Source organism: Bos grunniens, chromosome 10 (genome assembly GCF_055505025.1).
Source record: "Bos grunniens cultivar Pamir isolate PY7600 chromosome 10, Bosgru_T2T1.0, whole genome shotgun sequence".
Taxonomy (NCBI): Eukaryota; Metazoa; Chordata; class Mammalia; order Artiodactyla; family Bovidae; genus Bos; species Bos grunniens.
The window spans coordinates 94,942,509-94,960,915 of NC_141174.1; the positions used below are offsets into that span (position 1 = coordinate 94,942,509).

The 18,407-nt window shown below is 40.9% G+C and overlaps 1 protein-coding gene and 1 long non-coding RNA gene across 3 annotated transcripts in view; one reads left to right on the forward strand and one right to left on the reverse strand.

Annotated features, from left to right (window-relative positions):
- The window catches only part of SV2C (synaptic vesicle glycoprotein 2C), a 444,657-nt gene that overhangs the window by 296,204 nt on the left and 130,046 nt on the right, over nucleotides 1-18,407 (reverse strand). The gene's annotated exons all lie outside the window — the stretch shown is intronic.
- LOC147365423 (uncharacterized) lies at nucleotides 6,528-10,621 on the forward strand. The gene is made up of 3 exons (XR_015135543.1): nucleotides 6,528-6,942; nucleotides 9,713-9,777; nucleotides 10,025-10,621. It is a non-coding gene; the product is annotated as an uncharacterized LOC147365423 (long non-coding RNA).

The following is an 18,407-nucleotide window of genomic DNA, read 5'->3' on the forward strand; positions in this document are numbered from 1 at the left end:
TATAGTCTATTTCTGTAGAAAAATCTTAATCACCTGTGAAAGTGAAAGCCGCTCAGTCATGTCCAACTCTTTGAAACCCCATGGACTATACAGTCCATGGAATTCTCTAGGCTAGAATACTAGAGTGGGTAGCCTATTTCTTCTCCAGGAGGTCTTCCCAATCCAGGAATCGAACTGGGGTCTCCTTCATTGCAGGCAGATTCTTTACCAACCAAGCTATCAGGGAATATTCATGCACTAATCTGTGCTGCCAATCAATCTGTGAAGCAATCTAAAATACTCTTGAGAACCTCTGAAATCCCAGACTGTGTCACAGTGTAGTTGAAGGTGGCAGCCATGGTGCAGGGCTGGGTCAAAAATGTCCTCATGTATGCAAGTCCAAGAAATAAAGAGATGGCAAGACACCTTAAATCCTTTCTGGAACAAGTCTGGGTTTTTCATTTCATTTTTGAAATTCATTATTGACACCAGATGTCCATTCAATTAAAAGCATTGCTCATGAACTGTAAAGAGTCACAAAGCAGTTGCACATCTTAGAAATAGCCTTCAATCTTCTCATTTTGCAGGTGAAAAAGCAAAGGCTGGAAAAAGATAAGGAACTAGTGCAAGGTCATACTGCTCATCCAAGGCAGACTGAGAAAGACTCTTAAGAAGTCCAGATAAAGGCAGGAAGTACATGAACTTGCCAAAGACATATATCCAATGAGACAGATCTTTGGGTTTCTCAAATTACACCTCAGAGCTATAGGCAGAACATCTATAAATACGGCTGGCTCTGTCTTTCCTGTACCTTTCTCCCCTGGAAAATGTTAACCATTCTATCAAGATTACATCTCACTGGCTGGCTGGCTTTCTTCTTAAAACTCGCTCTCTAAACTGATCACATTATAGACATGATTTACCTTTTTAAATTTTCTCATGTGTACCACCGCAGACTCCTTTATTGGGCCCAAAATAGCAACGGTCCCAAGTGAGGCATTAGAATCGAATGACCTTGTTAAGCACAGCTAGCCCTTCCTGGCTTTATAAAACACTTTCACAACATTGTACAGCATCATCGAGATTTTAAGGAAAAATCCTCACTTAGAGCCATTGACAGAAACTGTATTTCTTTTTTTTCTCGTTTCTTCCTTGACTGGAAAAAGTCTTTGTGCTTTCCTTCTCCTTCCAAACCAGGACATCAATCCATTTCTGGCTATCAGCCCAGGAAAGATGTGCCTGAATCCATTAGGCTGAAAGGGCTTCACTGTGTACACTGTCCTGGAAGATTAAGTGGCCAGGATGACGTCACACAAAGAACTGGAGTGAGAACTCTACCCGCTCCCTGACACAGCACGAAGACAGCAGACATCCTTGACCTCAACAGTCTCGTCTCCTGAAGAAAAGGAGCAAGGAGCACTCGGGCAACCAGGACCAGAGTATAAGCAGAAGCTTCGGAGATACTCATGACGTTGAAATAAACCGATTATCGGGAAGAACCTTATTATCTTGCAGTTTTGTTGAGATCTAATTGACACAGAGTATAACTCTGAGGTGTCCAGCATGACTTGACTTACAGATATTGTGAAATGATTACCAGGGTAAGTTTAGTTAACATCATCTCCTATGGTTACAGAAGGCAAAAATGTTTTCCTTGTGATGAGAACTTTTAGGATTTACTCTTAGCAACTTTCAGACATACCATCCAGTAATATTAAGTATGGTCTTCATGTTCTATATTCTGTCCTCAGTACTTACTTATCTTCTAACTGGAAGTGTGTACCTTTTGACCACCTCCATCCAATTCTCCTACTCATTAACCCCTGCTCTAGTCAGTACATTCTGTTTTCTGTATTTAGGAGTTCAGGGTTTTGTTTTTTTGGTTTCACTTATAAGTGAGATCATACAGTATTTGTCTTTCTGTGTCTGACTTATTTCATTCAGCATAATGCCCTCAAAGTCCACCATGTTGTCACAAATGGCAAGATTGCCTGCTTTTTTATGGCTGAATCATATTATATTGTGTATACACATACATAAACATGCTGCTGCTGCTGCTAAGTCACTTCAGTCGTGTCCGACTCTGTGTGATCCCATAGATGGCAGCCACCAGGCTCCCGTCCCTGGGATTCTCCAGGCAAGAACACTGGAGTGGGTTGCCATTTCCTTCTCCAATGCATGAAAGTGAAAAATGAAAGTGAAGTTGCTCAGTCGTGTCCGACTCTTAGCGACCCCATGGACTGCAGCCCACCAAGCTCCTCCATCCATGGGATTTTCCAGGCAAGAGCACTAGAGTGGGGTGCCACTGCCTTCTCCAACATATACATGCACGCATCGCATTTTCTTAAGGTTTCCCTGGTGGTTCAGATGGTAAAGAATCCGCCTGCAGTGAAGGAGGCATAGGTTCAGTCCCTGGGTCAGGAATATTCCCTGAAGAAGGGAATGGCAACCCATTCCAGTATTCTTGTCTGGAGAATTCCATGGACAGAGGAGCCTGGTAGGCTACAGTCCACAGGGTTGCAAAGAGTCGGACACGACTGAGTGACTAAGCATGCACACACACCACATTTTCTTTACCCATTCATTTACTGATGAACACTTAGGTTGTTTCTGTCTCTTAGCTATTGTAAATAATTCTGCAGTAACTATAGGGATTCAACTATCTATCTGACATAGTGATTTTGTTTTGGGAAGAACCTTTTGGAGTGTCAGTGTGCCCACCTAACTCAGTTGTAGCACATTTATCCTCTAGGCCAGTGGTGGTCTCATGGGCTTTTTCTTACCGAGATGCAGCTTTTTCTTTTCCTGCCATCTGCTCTGAGCTATGGGATTTCCACTTGCTTATCATTCTTTCTCACCCTGTCTTCTTGTTTTCCGTAGTACAAACTGTGCTCACTTTGTGTGATAGTGCATCAATGTAGAAAGTGACTGTACAAGCAGAAATCATGCAAAATGATCTTTATCAATGGAAAAAAATTAGTTGTTTTGTGAGCTTTACAAATTGTTGTCTGACAGATAATAAAACATATATATCGGTCTCTGTTCCTGGTTCCTGATACAGAACTCCTGAAACCTTTCTAATTTCCTAAGCAATAAGAGCACTGGGAACATTTTCTGTTCTGTTGCAGTGACCCTGGATGGGGACTGGTCACCAGAAAGACCAAGCCATGATTAGAAGCTTGGAATTTTCACCTGTCTCTATCCTCCAGAAACGAGAGAGAAGCTAGAAAGAGAGTTGATAATTGATTGCGCCTGCCTGATGAAGCCACCATACAATACATGGTTTGGATGGATTCAAGGTTAATGAACACATCCACACTGGGAGGGGGACACACCCCAACTCCACAGGGACAGAAGCTCCTGTGCTGCAGACCTTTCCAGGCCTCACCCTATGTATGTCTTAATCAAACTGTTCATCTTTATTCTTCAATAAACTGGCAAACAAGTGTTTCCCTCAGTTCTGTGAGCTGTTTTAGCAAAGTAATTGAACCCAAGGAGGAGGTCATTGGAATTTATAGCCAGTTGGTCAGAAGGACAGGTGATAACATGGGATTGTGATTGGCCACTAAAGCACACACGCACGTGTGTGTGTGTGTGTGTGTGTGTGGAGCTGAGGAGGTGGGGGAAGCAGTCTTGTGGGGCTGAGCCCTTGATCTGTGGAGTCTGACACTATCTCCAAGCAGATGGTGTCAGAATTCCATTGAATTGCAGGACACCCAGCTGGTGTCCCAGAGAATTACCCATGTACATACATGTTAAGTCACTCAGTTGTGCCAACTCTTTGCGACCCCATGGACTGTAGCCTGCAGGGTTCCTCTGACCATGGATTCTCCAAGCAATAATACTGGAGTGGGTTGCCATGCCCTCCTTCAGGGGATCTTCCCAACCCAGGGATAGAACCCAGATCTCCTGAGGCCCTTACACTGCAGGTGGATTCTTTACTGCTGAGCCACTGGGGAAGCCCTAGAGAATTGCCTGGTGTGGGGCAAAAGCCTCCACACACAACGGTGATCAGAAATGTCAGAAGTGTAATGTTTGTGTGAATAGTTAAAGAGACTAAGGAAGGAAACTCATAGTAGGGAAAAACCCATTTTCCCTTCTGTGTAGGAACTCTACACAGAAGGGAAAAGTTGGAGTTTTTAAATTTACCATTGTCCAAGCATTAAAAACTCTTGCTGTTGGTAATAAATGTATAAAGAAATAGAATTTAGTACACTGTAATTTGGAATATTAGAAACACTGAGAATGAAAATGCTTTATTTCATTTCTCTTTATACCTCAAAAATACTTTCTCAATCGTAATTTGAACAGTAATCTCCTTCTTCTTGTATAATTTATGATAGGAACAAGCATCCTTCATTTACTTTGGCAAACCGTCATACTCCTTTTAAAGTTCAGATCAGCTTCCAATGTTTTATCCTTTGCATTTTCAATGCTGTGAGATGTCTCCAAGGTTTCCTTTAACTTGAAGTTTTTTGCCCCCGTCCCTTCCAGAGACACACAAATCCTTTTTGTCACCACCACTTGTAAAATTTGTGTCAGTTGTTATTTGTTCCTCTGACTACAGATGTAGTCTTTTGAAGAGCAGCAGGGTCAAGGTTCCCCGTCACTACTGCTTCTGTAATTCTATGTACATTCAATTCAAATTTCAGCATTATCACTTATTGTTTAGTATTTTTTGCTGCAGCTTCATCGTTACCTAATTCCTTCTTTTGATTATCCATTTTGATAAAACATCATACAGGTGTATCACTGAGAGATAAGTTAACACAACTACCCTTTGCTACCTGTGGTTGAACTGAATAATATGCAATGACCGAGTACTGACGGACATTAAAGGAAATGATGTGATAGGTCACTGATCAATGTGTTGATCTGTTATGCGTGCAGTGATCTGTAGACTGAAGGGCTAGCAGTAAGATATGTACTTTACGCAATCATCATAGTATACGACAGTAACTAAAATTTGAACTGTATTGTTAGAGACATGCTATTAACTAAACCATGTTAGTATGAAAACCATGATGTAAGGTGAAGACTATGCATGTAACTTAAGTGTAAGTACATGTCATATTTTATACAGTTTTCACAGTCCTGGTAAATACATAAGGGCTTGTCTTGCTTGGGCAAAATGGAAAAATGATGTCAACAATCTTCTTGCTCTTCCTCAATTAAGCAAGGTATTTACACCCCTGTCTCATTGAAAACCAGCCCAAACTAATTAGACATATAGCTAAAGGTAAATGCATAAAAGGCAAGGAAAAAAATGCAAAAAAAGGATAATGGGAAAAGGTCCAGTCCTATCAGATATTAAAATAAAGTATAAAGCTATAATAATTAAAATTATGAGGAACCAGCACCAAAATAAGTAAATTATCTGATAGAGTTGGCATTTCCAATCAAAACAAGAGAGGCAGACCATGCAACAATTGCCTCATTTAAACAAATCATGGAAAGCTGGTCCATTTCCCCGGTAACCAGTAAAGAGAAACTGAAGCGATGAGAAACCATGATTAGCTGCCAGATTGTCAAATATTTGACGAGAACAATTCCCAACATTGATGAGCTGCGGTAATGGGCAAACTGTCACCCTTCTGAACAGTATTATGTGCAAAAGCCTTTAAAAAGTGCATATCCCTCTGACCCAGCATTTATGAGAAGTTGGGGGCTCCTAGATAAAACCCTTTGTGTGGTTTTTCAGGCCTGGCCACAGGCAATTACAAAGGCTTTACCTGGCAGGCCTCACCAGAACGCTGCCCTCCTAACGCCAGAATGGGGTCACAGCTGTGCATCGCAGTCTGAAGGAGGATGCACTCAAGGACCCGGGTCCTCTTTGCTGCTCACATCCTTCACATATTTCCATCCCAAGCCTAACGCCTTCACTCCCAGGTCCTGAGGCTTGGGGTGAGGTCCTCAGATGCCCCTGCAGAGGCCCCCTTATGAAGGGAGAAGCAGAAGCCAGGAGGACACTTTCCCTACTCTGGTTTGGTACCCAGTACTCTTCCACTCCCTTCCCTCTCATGCCCCCCACAATCTCAGAGTCTATAAAACTGCCAGAGTCATTTGTTCAGGGCCCCCTGAACAGTGAGATGATCCCCAGGTTTGCACTGACTGAGCTGCTTCTTCACCAGGGCACAGCGCCACAGAGAAAATTAAAGAGGCAGAGTCAATGCTTTCTCCAGCTCTAGGGACGGGGGAGCCTGGTGGGCTGCCGTCTCTGGGGTCGCACAGAGTCGGACACAACTGAAGTGACTTAGCAGCAGCAGCAGCAGCAGTCTTTTACTTGAATTATTGTAGAAAATAAGTAAAGCCTTAACTGTAACTTAGATTTTGACTCCTTGTTTTAATTGACTCTAACACTTAACAGACAGCTCAACTGTCGCTCTAAATCAGCTAAGCTCCTGGGAACTTACACCCCAAAGAAATACTAAAACAAATGTGCAAAGTGCTGTGTGAAGATGTTCAACACAGCTGTATTTAGAACAGGGGGAAGCTTTAAAAAAAAAAAAATCTAATTGCTCATCAACACGGGAATGGTAGGTGTTACTGTGAAGGTATTTTGTACACGTGATTAAAATCTACAATATGTTTACTTTAAGAAAGGAAGAGTATCCTAGGTAATTTGGGTGGACCTGCTTCAATCATTTGAAAAGCCTGAAGTGGAACTAAAGCTCTCCTGAAGAAAAAATTCCATCTGTGTATTGCAACTTAAAGCCCAAGAGTTCCAATCTCCCCTTTCTGATAGCTCTAGTAGTCTGCCAGCTCTCACAATCACATAAACGGATTTTTCCCTAGATTTCTCTCTCTCTTCCCCTCTATTCCTTATCACTTTCTAATTCTGATGGAATCCTGGCTAATATACTGAGTAAATTACCACCTCTCTGATTTTTAACTTCTTCATCTGTAAAATGGGCACAGTAATAACCTCACGGGTTTGCTGCAAGATTTTTATTTGATAACTTGGTAAGTGAGGTAAAGCACCTAACATGACTGGCATATAGCAGGCCCTTAAGAAATGGTGATCCCATAGATCCCCTCTGCTTTCCTAATCCACAAATTCTAATTCTGCCTCTGCAACCGAAAGCAGTGTGTCTCTTCCTTTGCTCACACAGTTCCCCTTCGAATATCTGAACCCACCTATTTCACATTTATTTAGCTCTAGGTAGGTGGGCAATTTAGGAGGGGCTCAGCCAGATACGCTTCTCCTCTGGGCTTGTTTCTCTCACTTGACTGTTGGCTGATTGAAAACAACCTCAGCTGGTCTAGCACTGCTCACTGAGCTGGCTAGGACAACTAGGCATTTGAGCTCTCCTCTGCTATCTTCTCTATGGCTCCTTCAGACTAACTCAGGAGTGTTTTTATGGCCTGGGGAGAGAATCAGAGTAAACAGGTCAATCATGCAAGAAGGGAAGCAGGAAGCACAAGTGCTTTGCAACCTTCCTCTTGGATCACATTTGCTAACATTCTATTGACCAAAGCAAAATGTGAGGCCAAGCTTAGAGGCAGGTGAGGGACTATACAGTTATAAACACCGGGCATGGATATGGGGAAGTCATTTAATGAGGCCATTAATACAACTAATCTACCACCGTCTGCTCTTTAGCCAACATTGTTCACAATCCCTCCTACATGCTAAATACATCCATCACCTGTAAAGGCCTCTCAAAATCTTATCCAAGCATGGCATCTGGCTCAAAGCCCATGATTTTGTGATCTGCATCAGATTAGATGTCTCTTCTTTATCTTGAGACTTATGAGCAACTGGATTATTGATAATATAAATAAATGTGGCCAAGCTCTCTGGCAAGAGCAATTACTTCACAACCCTTGCCTGGATGACAAAAATTATAAGACAGCATGAACTGTAAGACACAGCCCAATTTCAGATAAAGTAAAATGTGAGGGGAAAGAGTGTCTTGGAATTGACAGAATATGGTAAGTTTGAGAGCCATCAGCCTTGTAGAACTGCAAACAGCATGTTGAAGACATGGGACTATTTGACATTGCCTAGGTAGTGAGTGTGGAGAAGGCAATGGCACCCCACTCCAGTACTCTTGCCTGGAAAATCCCATGGATGGAGGAGCCTGGTGGGCTGCAGTCCATGGGGTCGCTAAGAGTCGGACACAGCTGAACGACTTTACTTCCACTTTTCACTTTCATGCATTGGAGAAGGAAATGGCAACCCACTCCAGTGTTCTTGCCTGGAGAATCCCAGGGACAGGGGAGCCTGATGGGCTGCCGTCTATGGGGTCGCACAGAGTCGGAAACGACTGAAGCGACTTAGCAGCAGCAGCAGGTAGTGAGTGTGCAAAGAAAAAAGGCTGTAGAATTGAGCCCTGAGACATGCCCATAATTAAATAGTAGGAAGGCAAGGAATATTCGGCTAAGAAGAGCTACAACGTACAAGTAATGGAGTAGGAGAAGAACCAAGAGAAATAATGTCACACAGCGAAGTGGAGAAATAATTTCAAGAGGAGGGAATCAGGTGCTGATTCGGCTGAGTCTGATGCTGTAGACAGTAAGACTAGAACTGAGAGCTGACTCTTGGCTTACAGTAACACGGGGGTCATTAGCGATGACCTCAGCAAGAGCTGTTTCAGTGAAGTGGTAGAGGCGAAAGCTTGGTAGGCATGAGTTAAGAAAGAATGGGAGGTAAAGGAGTAAGGTGAGTAAGGAGAACTTTTAAAAGTAGTTTTGCAGGGGAAAGGGAGCTAAGCAGTGGGCAGCAGGAAGGTGAAGCCAGGCCAAGGTATAGCCTTTTCAGATGGAAGATTCTTAAGAATGTTTGGATGCTAGTAGGAATGATCCAGTGTAGAGGGTGAATCTGATATTTGAGAGAGGAGGGTAAGTGCAAGAGTGATGTCCTTAACTAAGGAAGAAGGATAAGAGCCAGAGCATAAGTGAAGGGGTTAGTAGTAGTAGTGTTAGTCGCTAGTCGTGTCGGGCTCTTTGCAACCCCACAGACTGTAGCCCGTCAGGCTCCTCAGTCCACGGAATTCTCCAGGCAAGAATACTGGAGTGGGTTGCCATTCCCTTCTCCAGGGGATCTTTCCAACCCAGGGATCCAACCCAGGTCTCCTACGTCTCCTGCATAGCAGGCAGATTCTTCACCATCTGAGCTACAGAGAAGTCCCTAAGTGAAGGGGTTGGTCATGGGTAAAAGCCAGGACCCCACATCCATCATAATAGGCATGGAGGTGATGTGTGCGGGTTGGTAGATGTGCTAGAGAGAGTGTCACTTCCAATGGCTCTGTTTTCTGAGGCAAGCTCTCCTTCAGTCTGCCAAGGGTAATATGGGGGGCTGTTCTGTGATAGAAACAGAATACCAAGCCTCCAATAATTTTTGGTAGATTTTCTTGGGTTTGGTAAATAATCTATATTTGTTATTTATGTGGAATATCATTAGACTATAAATAATAATTTTCTTGTCCATGCCAATGCCCATTTCTATCATTGCTGTTTCATTTTTATTGCTTTGCCCAGAACTCCTATGATAAGGTTAAGCAATGATGACTTCTAGCAAGCATCCAAGAATTGCTTAGAAATTAACAGAAATGTTTCTAGTGTTTCCTCCATGGACTGCAAGATAGCTGCTGTTTTAGAAGACAGCCACCATTTCAAATTAATTGGAGACAAGGGATTCTTACTAAATACTTTCTGGGTATCTATTGATCATATAATTTTTTTCTTAAGTTCCTGCTATACTCTACTAACAGATATTTTTTTTCCTTAGGTAAGTTTCTGGACTTGATCTCAAATATTAAGAAATGCCCATGGAACGGAATCTGGGAATGGAATGTAAGTTAGAAAAAAGAAAAAAAAAAGCATGGTGTTGTCCAATTGGTCATGATGCTTTTGTTGTAACCTCTCAGACAGACATGAGGAAGAAGAAATGCAACCACTAAGATTGAAATCTGGCAGAAATCCTGTTACTGTTACACAGGCTACATCCTCTCTGCACAGTTCATTTCAAGCTAATTGTAGAGAAAATGATGAATTAACAGCAGTTAATGAAGAGTTTAAATTCCATTTTCTTCTCTTGCAGGCTCTCAGGCAAGAAACAACTACAGCTGTCCCTCTGTATCCACAGGGATTGGTTCCAGGACCTCCCAGGGATACCAAAATCCATGGACGTTCAAGTCCCTTGCATAAAACAGCAAAGAATTTGCATATGACCTACACACATCCTCCCATTTACTTTAAATCATCTCTAGATTACTTAAAAATACCCAATAAATGCTATGTGAATAGCTGCCAGCAAGTGGCAATTCAAGCTTTGCTTTTTGGAATTTTCTGGAAAAAAAAATTTTTTTTTTCAGAATATCTTTCATTCACTGTTGGTTGAATCCATGGATGCAGAACCCACAGATAAGAAAGGTGACTGGAGAGGTCTTTTTCTGTACTCAATAAATGGTCTTCATATTTCTTATTTTGTGATTATCCCCACTCATTCAAGAGAAGGAGAAAAAATCTGCAAGTGTCTATTTAAAGGAAAAAATGGTATGAGAGAGAGGAAGTAAAGAGCAACTTGGCAACGAATCTACTGTTTTTAAACAAGTCAATATTAAACAAACACATCAATTTTTACTCTATTTTCCTCTTTGTATACAATTTTCAATTAATCTATACCTGCCTTTCCAATGTGTTCTTCAAATGAGCCATTTCACTATAATTTCTGCACTGTTTCAGTAAATACATTTGCATCCTAGCTCTTCTGCAGTGTTGATTTAAAATTAATGACTTGAGATTACAGTTACTGACATAAAACCCTTCTCTGTGGGGACAGAAAAGCACAGTATAAGCATCTCCCCTCTTTGTCTATTTCACAGGACAGTTTAATGCAGAGTTTTAAGGGATAGAGACATTGACGCTCCCTGAGCCTCACTGCTCTCCTGAGTTTACTGTGTCACCATGAAAAGACATCTGTGCTCTGATGCTTTTCCTAGAGCCGCACCAATCCACCCCCTCTCTATTTTACAGAGCTTGTGATGCATGCATACCAAGACTCTGCATATAGAGCATAATTAAAACAGGTTTTCCTCCTGGAAGCCAGAATGTCCTTTCTATTGCCAGTCCTTAAGACCAGAGGGTGAGGTCTCAGGATGCTAATCCCCTTGTGAAGGGTCCATCTTGCCATAATGAAGCCTGAGAATGCTTAAGAGATCACCTCCAGTGCACATCATTACCATCTTCAATACAAGACACTGGAAATAGGTTTCAGGCATCCTGTAAGTTTTAAATAAATTCCCACATGAATTGGAAATAAAACTTGCCTTTAGACATGTAGTCAGGATTTTGACATATTCAGTTCAGTTCAGTTCAGTTCAGTCGCTCAGTCATACCTGACTCTTTGACACCCCATGAACTGCAGCACTCCAGGCCTCCCTGTCCATCACCAACTCCTGGAGTTTACCCAAACCCATGTCCATCGAGTTGGTGATGCCATCCAACTATCTCATCCTCTGTCGTCCCCTTCTTCTCCTGCTCCCTTCTATCATTCCCAGCATCAGGGTCTTTTCAAATGAGTCAGTTCTTCGCATTAGGTGGCCAAAGTATTGGAGTTTCAGCTTCAGCATCAGTCCTTCCAATGAACACTCAGGACTGGTCTCCTTTAGGATGGACTGGTTGGATCTCCTTGCAGTCCAAGGGACTCTCAAGAGTCTTCTCAAGCAGCACAGTTCAAAAGCATCAATTCTTCAGCTCTCAGCTTTCTTTATAGTCCAACTCTCACAACCATACATGACCAGTGGAAAAACCATAGCCTTGACTAGATGGACCTTTGTTGGCAAAGTAATGTCTCTGCTTTTTAATATGCTGTCTAGGTTGGTCATAACTTTCCTACTAGGGAGTAAGCATCTTTTAATTTCATGTCTGCAGTCACCATCTGCAGTGATTTGGGAGCCTAAAAAAAATAGTCTGCCAACTGTTTTCATGGTTTCCCCATCTATCTGCCATGAGGTGATGGGGCCGGATGCCATGATCTTAGTTTTCTGAATGTTGAGTTTTAAGCCAACTTTTTCACTCTCCTCTTTCGCTTTCATCAAGAGGCTCTTTAGTTCTTCTTCACTTTCTGCCAGAAGGGTGGTGTCATCTGTGTATCTGAGGTTACTGATATTTCTCCCAGCAATCTTGATTCCAGCTTGTGCTTCATCCAGCCAAGTGTTTCTCATGAGGTACTATTAGATGTGATCATTAATATCCAACTTCAGTGGATGAATTCATAAGTCCACCTTTTCAATTTTAGACAGACATCAAATTGACTTGAAGAGAGACAGATGTTACCATCATTTAACAAAATTCCAAACCATCAAAGTGCACACAAATACTGTTTCATCAGGTGTACTCCTGTGATGTTTTCTGAATTTATGTTCTAGCAAGCCCCCTGATTTGTATTTGAAAATCACCAACCTGTAGTGCTGTAGGAGTGAAACAGGAGGGAAAGTGGAAGGGCACAACCTTTAAAAGAACAACATAGCCATAGGACATGATGAAAACTGATTAGAACTAACTCGGTCCCAGATGGTGGAAGACCTCACTTCCAGTGGACCCTAAGCCTCATTATATGCTCATTGTAATACATTAGCATATGCTAAGTGACGCACACATCAGTGCCATGACAGTTCTGAGGCCAATCGTCAAAGACCAAAAAGTGGGCGGTGGCCCAATTCCTGTAAATCTCTACCCCTTTCCCCAAATAGTTGAAATAATCCTCCCTCTCATTAGCCTATGAAATTACTCAGCCCATAAAAACTAAACATGGCCATATTTAGAGCCTCTCACCATTTGAGATGGCCCACACTCTGTGTGTGTGTGTGTGTGTGTGTGTGTGTGTGTGTGTAGTGTGCTTGTCTTTAAGTAAGTCTACTTCTTATCTATCACTCTGTCTCTCCCTGAATTCTTTCTGCAAAGAGACATCAAAAATCTAAGCTTCCATCCTGACACCAGGTGTGTGATCTCAACTAAAAGACCATGTGTTCAAGTCTCAATCTGAGTTTTTCCTTCTTTGCTATACTTTTCCTTCCCAGTTTGTATTGAAGGCAGGTAATTAACAAAGTGGAAAATACTTGGCTTCCAGAAGTCATATAGAGTGCAATTATAACAGGGTCTTTGCTTCCATAGCTGTTGCACATTGTGTTCAGAAGCTCAACACAGTGACAACTGTAGCTTTTTTAAAAAAAACTGCTCCATGAAGCTGATGATCTGGAAAGATTTAATACGGGCTTTAATCTCTTGCCTTTATGTGTGAACATTTTTGACAGTCAAATACAGCTATGCTTGGTAATTGATTTTTATTATTTCTTTGGAAAATTGAAGATAATCTTCCAGCATTTGAAGAAGCTCTAGTATTTTCTCTTCCTGTATCTCTAACAATAGAGTAGTAGGTAGAATTCAAAGACTCAGTCTAGAATAAATGTGTAAAATTACATGATGAAGACCAACTCTCATCCATAAGGACAGCTACTATCAAAAAAAACTCAAACATGGAAAACTATGTGTTGGTAAGGATGTGGAGAAATCAGAATGCTGTGCACTGTTGCTGGGAATGTAAACTGGTACAGCTGCTGTGAAAACAGTACAGTGGTTCCTTGAAAAATTAAAAACAGGTTCACCCTACGATCCAGCAATTATACTTCTAGGTATGTACTCAAAAGAATTGAAAGCAAGACCTCAATTTTATATGTCTATACCATGTTCAAAGCAGCATCATTCACAATAGCTAAAACACTGAAGCAACATAAGTGCCTATCAATGGATGAGTGGATAAACAGTGTGGTATATTCATACAATGGAATATTATTTAGCCTTAAAAGGGAAGGAAATTCTGACATATAGTACAGCATGGGTGAAAGTTGAGGACATTACATTAAATAAGTAAAATAAGCCAACCCCAAAAGGACAAATACTATATGATTCCATTTATATGAGGTACTTAGATTAAACATCACAAAGACAAAAAGTTGAATGGTGCTTGCCAGGGCCTGAGGAGCAGAGAAATGGAGTTATTGTTTATTTGGTATAGAATTTCAGTTTTCGCAACATGAAAAGAATTCCAGATATGGATAGTGGTGATGGATGCAAAACAATATGAATGTACTTAATAACACTGAAGTATAAAAAAAAAATTCTCCCAGGAGGAGAGAAACCAACCTGTTCTACTTTCTTACTCCATAATGCTCTACAAGCACAACAAATAACAAGTTCACTTTGTGAGATCTAGTGTCTCTGAGGCCGAGGTGGCTGGTTTAATCTCCAGGTGAATGGTGAGCCCCCATCTCTCATGGTCACCAATGGTGCCCTTCTTCTTACCTCCTGCTCTCACAATGAGTGTGCCCTTGATCTTAAGCAAGAATAAGTGAATGTATCTACAGACTCACAATCTCTACATAAAGACAACCCTGTGCACCTGTCCCTCAAATACTGGCATCTTAAATATTAAAAGGAAGAGTTTTTATTTATATTTCATATTGGGCTGCACTAGTGAATATACTATTGTAATTATGGGTTTACTGGGAAGCTGAAGATTTTTAAATCCTCTTATCATCTTTTTTCTTTTAACTAGTTATAAAAATTGCTTTTGTTGATGCAAAAGAAACATAAATTTCCTGATGACAACTGAATACACATATTTACTAACCTTCTTCCCCCTCTTCAGAACCCCATTAAAATGTGAGCAAAAGGATAAAAGCAGAATAAATGCATAACAGTAAAGACACTAAGAGTGGAGCCATGAATGGATTAGAGATTCCAACAGATTTCTGAAAGGAAGTAGAGGAAACATGTTGATTGGTAGAACATGCTGGAGAGAGTCTTACCTAAGAACATTCTGCAAAGAGCTTTGATGGAACAGATGACCAGAGAAGCTCTTATAAAGGTTAAGAATGAGAAGGGGGCTGAAAACAGGATGGGAGAACTTGACTGAGAGGCTGATGACAAAGCAACAATGCCAATGGCTTCCTTATCTCGCACAACATTTACAACAGTTGCATATAATAGTCAAGAAGCACCTCATAATATTATATAATTTACATTGCTTTCAAATTTGCACTTATATAGAACTAAATGTAATACGTTTGCAAATCTATACTAATTCTTTACATTGGCAACAAGATGGCTGTTGAAAACTAAAAATGAAAATCGTTTATTTAAAATAATCTAATGTTATGTAATTAAAATATCAAAACAGAGATTAAATTTCAGGTTTTAAAAATAATTTTATATAATAATTTGATATTTATTAATTGTATTTTGTAATTTTAAGTGAAATGACACTTTAGAAACACATTAGTAACTTGTTTCAATCTTATATTTCCTTTGATTTATATTTTAAAAACATTCTAATTATGTTTTCATTTATATACACATACTTTTGATTTTTATCCCTTTACATCATTTCTTTCAAGAGAATATAAATAATCTAAAAATCTTGATTGTAGCAAGGCCATCAGTGAATTTGCTAAAATGAAGGCAAGAAAAAATCAATTTAATGGAAAATACATAATAATTTATGAATTATATATACATCTTTATTATTCACCCAAATAGTGCCAGCCCACTGACATACAAAAATAATTAAAATATAATTAAAATAATTTAAAAATAATTAAACCACCTAAAGGCATATACTAAAAATAACTAATCTTGATATCTGCTGTCTTTTAGTCATGTAGAAAATATATGTATTTTTTCAGTTTTACAGTTATGAAAGTATATTTACAAGGTAAGATGAGAGACTATATTTTATTTAGAGGTGTGATAGCTTAATATTTAACTTTAAACTATTTATATGTGATACAGGGTGCGTGGTACATGGGATTCCACTTGCATTCTTGCCCATTCCTACAAATATTGAGAGAGCCTTCAAAGAGGCACAAGACACAGTCCCTAGGAGTCAGATCCATCGGTTGAGCAGCCCAGTGGGGGCGCCTGTGGTTGTGTGAGCACAGAGAAGTGTCACAGCACGAGGGGCAGGGCCCTGTCCTTTTATCTTTGTGTGTCTGAAATGAACACTCAGGGAATGTTTGGGGATGGATAAATGAGTGCATGCAGGCATGCATGAGGAACTTATAAATACAATAAATAACAGAGCTATAAATATTAGAAACAGGTTGTAAAAAGTCATAAAAACAGCAGAGCAATAGACAGTGTTTGGCGCTTGACTTAACATGGTTATTATATAAGACACTCATGAGTCTGAGTTCGTTGATATATGATTGACCTTAAAGATCATATAAAAATAGCATCAGGAAGAATTAGAATTGGGGTGAGGGGTCATGCTAGCAAGATTTTATAATCCCATGAAGCCACTCTTAAGCTTGGATATCATTTTTCACTATAACATCTTTTTTTGCAAATTCATTCTGCAATAAAAATGTGATGTAGGAGCATTACCGCTAATTTTGTCTGAGGAAGCAGTAATGATGCTCTGAGATTTTAAACGAGTATTGATTTTTAGTGCAATTTCTCATTTCTCTGTGAAGAGAACTGGTCTTACATTTCTTTTTCCCTCTACAAGAAAGAATGACATTTACAAAATCAGGTATTTCTGTCTTTGGACTGACAGAAGACAAAGAGTGAGGATGTGAGCAATGGACCCCACAAAGTAACAATGAAACAGTGTTGTCTGAAGTGTATATTATGTCATCTCTGTGATTTTATATAATTGATATTTCTCCCAATAATGATAGAAGCTAGACTAAATCTTTGAGCAGCTGCTGCTGCTGCCAAGTCGCGTCAGTCGTGTCTGACTCTGTGAGACCCCATAGACGGCAGCCCACCGGGCTCCCCCGTCCCTGGGATTCTCCAGGCAAGAACACTGGAGTGGCTTGCCATTTCCTTCTCCAGTGCATGAAAGGGAAAAGTGAAAGTGAAGTCACTCAGTCGTGTCCGACTCTTCGCGACCCCATGGACTGCAGCCTACCAGGCTCCTCCATCCATGGGATTTTCCAGGCAAGAGTACTGGAGTGGGGTGCCATTGCCTTCTCCACTTTGAGCAGCAGTATGATTTTAAGAATGTTGTGTGTGTGTATGTTTTATTGATAAGCTTCAAACCTAGCTGCATTTTAGAATCACTTGGGGAGCATTTTAAAATTACCATTAGCACAGTCCCCACCACCAAACACGAAGAGAGTCAAAAACTACTGCGTTAAGTAGACAGGACTGATCAGTTCTAACTACTTAACACACTGTGAAATGTTAAACAGGGTAAGTGTGGAGGCAATCGATTGCCTCCAGATTGTAACTGGAATTTCCTTTGAAGGAGTTTCAAACAAAGGACAGAAGTTCCAAAAAAGGGCTGTTCTATTTAGGTGGCAGGCAAGGAGAGCAGCTGTCCTCTAAGGGGAGCCTGCACTCAGCCAAATAGCAGAAAATTAGGAAAGAGGCCCTTTATCTGCCTGCCTTCAAGGTATAATTTGTTAAAATCTAGGCTTCTTAAGTCAGAAACCCTGTCTTTACCCTTGAATCACTAGCAGCCACCATGGTGCAAAGAGCAGGTATTTAATAAATGGTAAAAGAATATACACATGAATAAATGAAAACTGATGTTAATAAAAGACTCACAGTTTTGGTGTGAGATCTGAAAAGGGAAGGTATCAAAGAAGTAGATAGAAACTGGCCCACGTCTGCCAAAGGGAACTGCCAAATGACCTATAAAAGAAGTGTTTTGAAACTCTTATCCTGATATATACTTCAAGAGTATCAAAGGGTTAAGGGTGAAGAGACCAGGGAGAGGATTTCCTTGGAGAGAAGTGTGGATATGCTGTGAACACCCCACCTTACTATGGAAACACTCCCACCCACTTTAAGAGTAATGAGAGATGCTTCAGAGAGAACCATGGGAGCCCGATATATACCTCCTGAGCCTAGGACGCCAGTGGAAATCTATACCTGAGAAATCTCCAAGGCCAGAGGCAGTGACTGGAACCTGCCCATCTGAAGAGTGAGGATGAATGGCCAAGTTGGAATGGGTCTGCACTCAAGAGTTTGTCAGGGCAGTGGATACAAGAATGTCTTCTGGGAACCAAATGTGGCCCAGCTGAAAGCTGCCTTAAGAGGACTTCCCAAGAGTACATGCCCAGGAGGACTTCCTGCCAGGAGCAAGTTTGCCTGAATAGAAGGAACAGGAAGATATCAACAGATATAGGTGTCTAGGGGTGAGGGGTAGGAGCTTGCCAGTTTGGAGAGAAATGTTTCCTCACATTTACAGAACTTCAGATGAAAACTTACCAGCTACGCAGTGTCTCCAAAGAATCCACAAATGCATTGTGAGAGAGAGTTTTGAAGGTCTCCCAGGCCCATTGAGAGTTTTGAAGATCCCCCAGGCCCTCTGAGAGTCAGTTTCAACACCCCCAAAACCCAGAGGGTGCCATCTCAGGTCACGACAGTTCTGCTGAAGAAGTCCTTTCCTGGCCCCCACCTTCCCTTAAAAA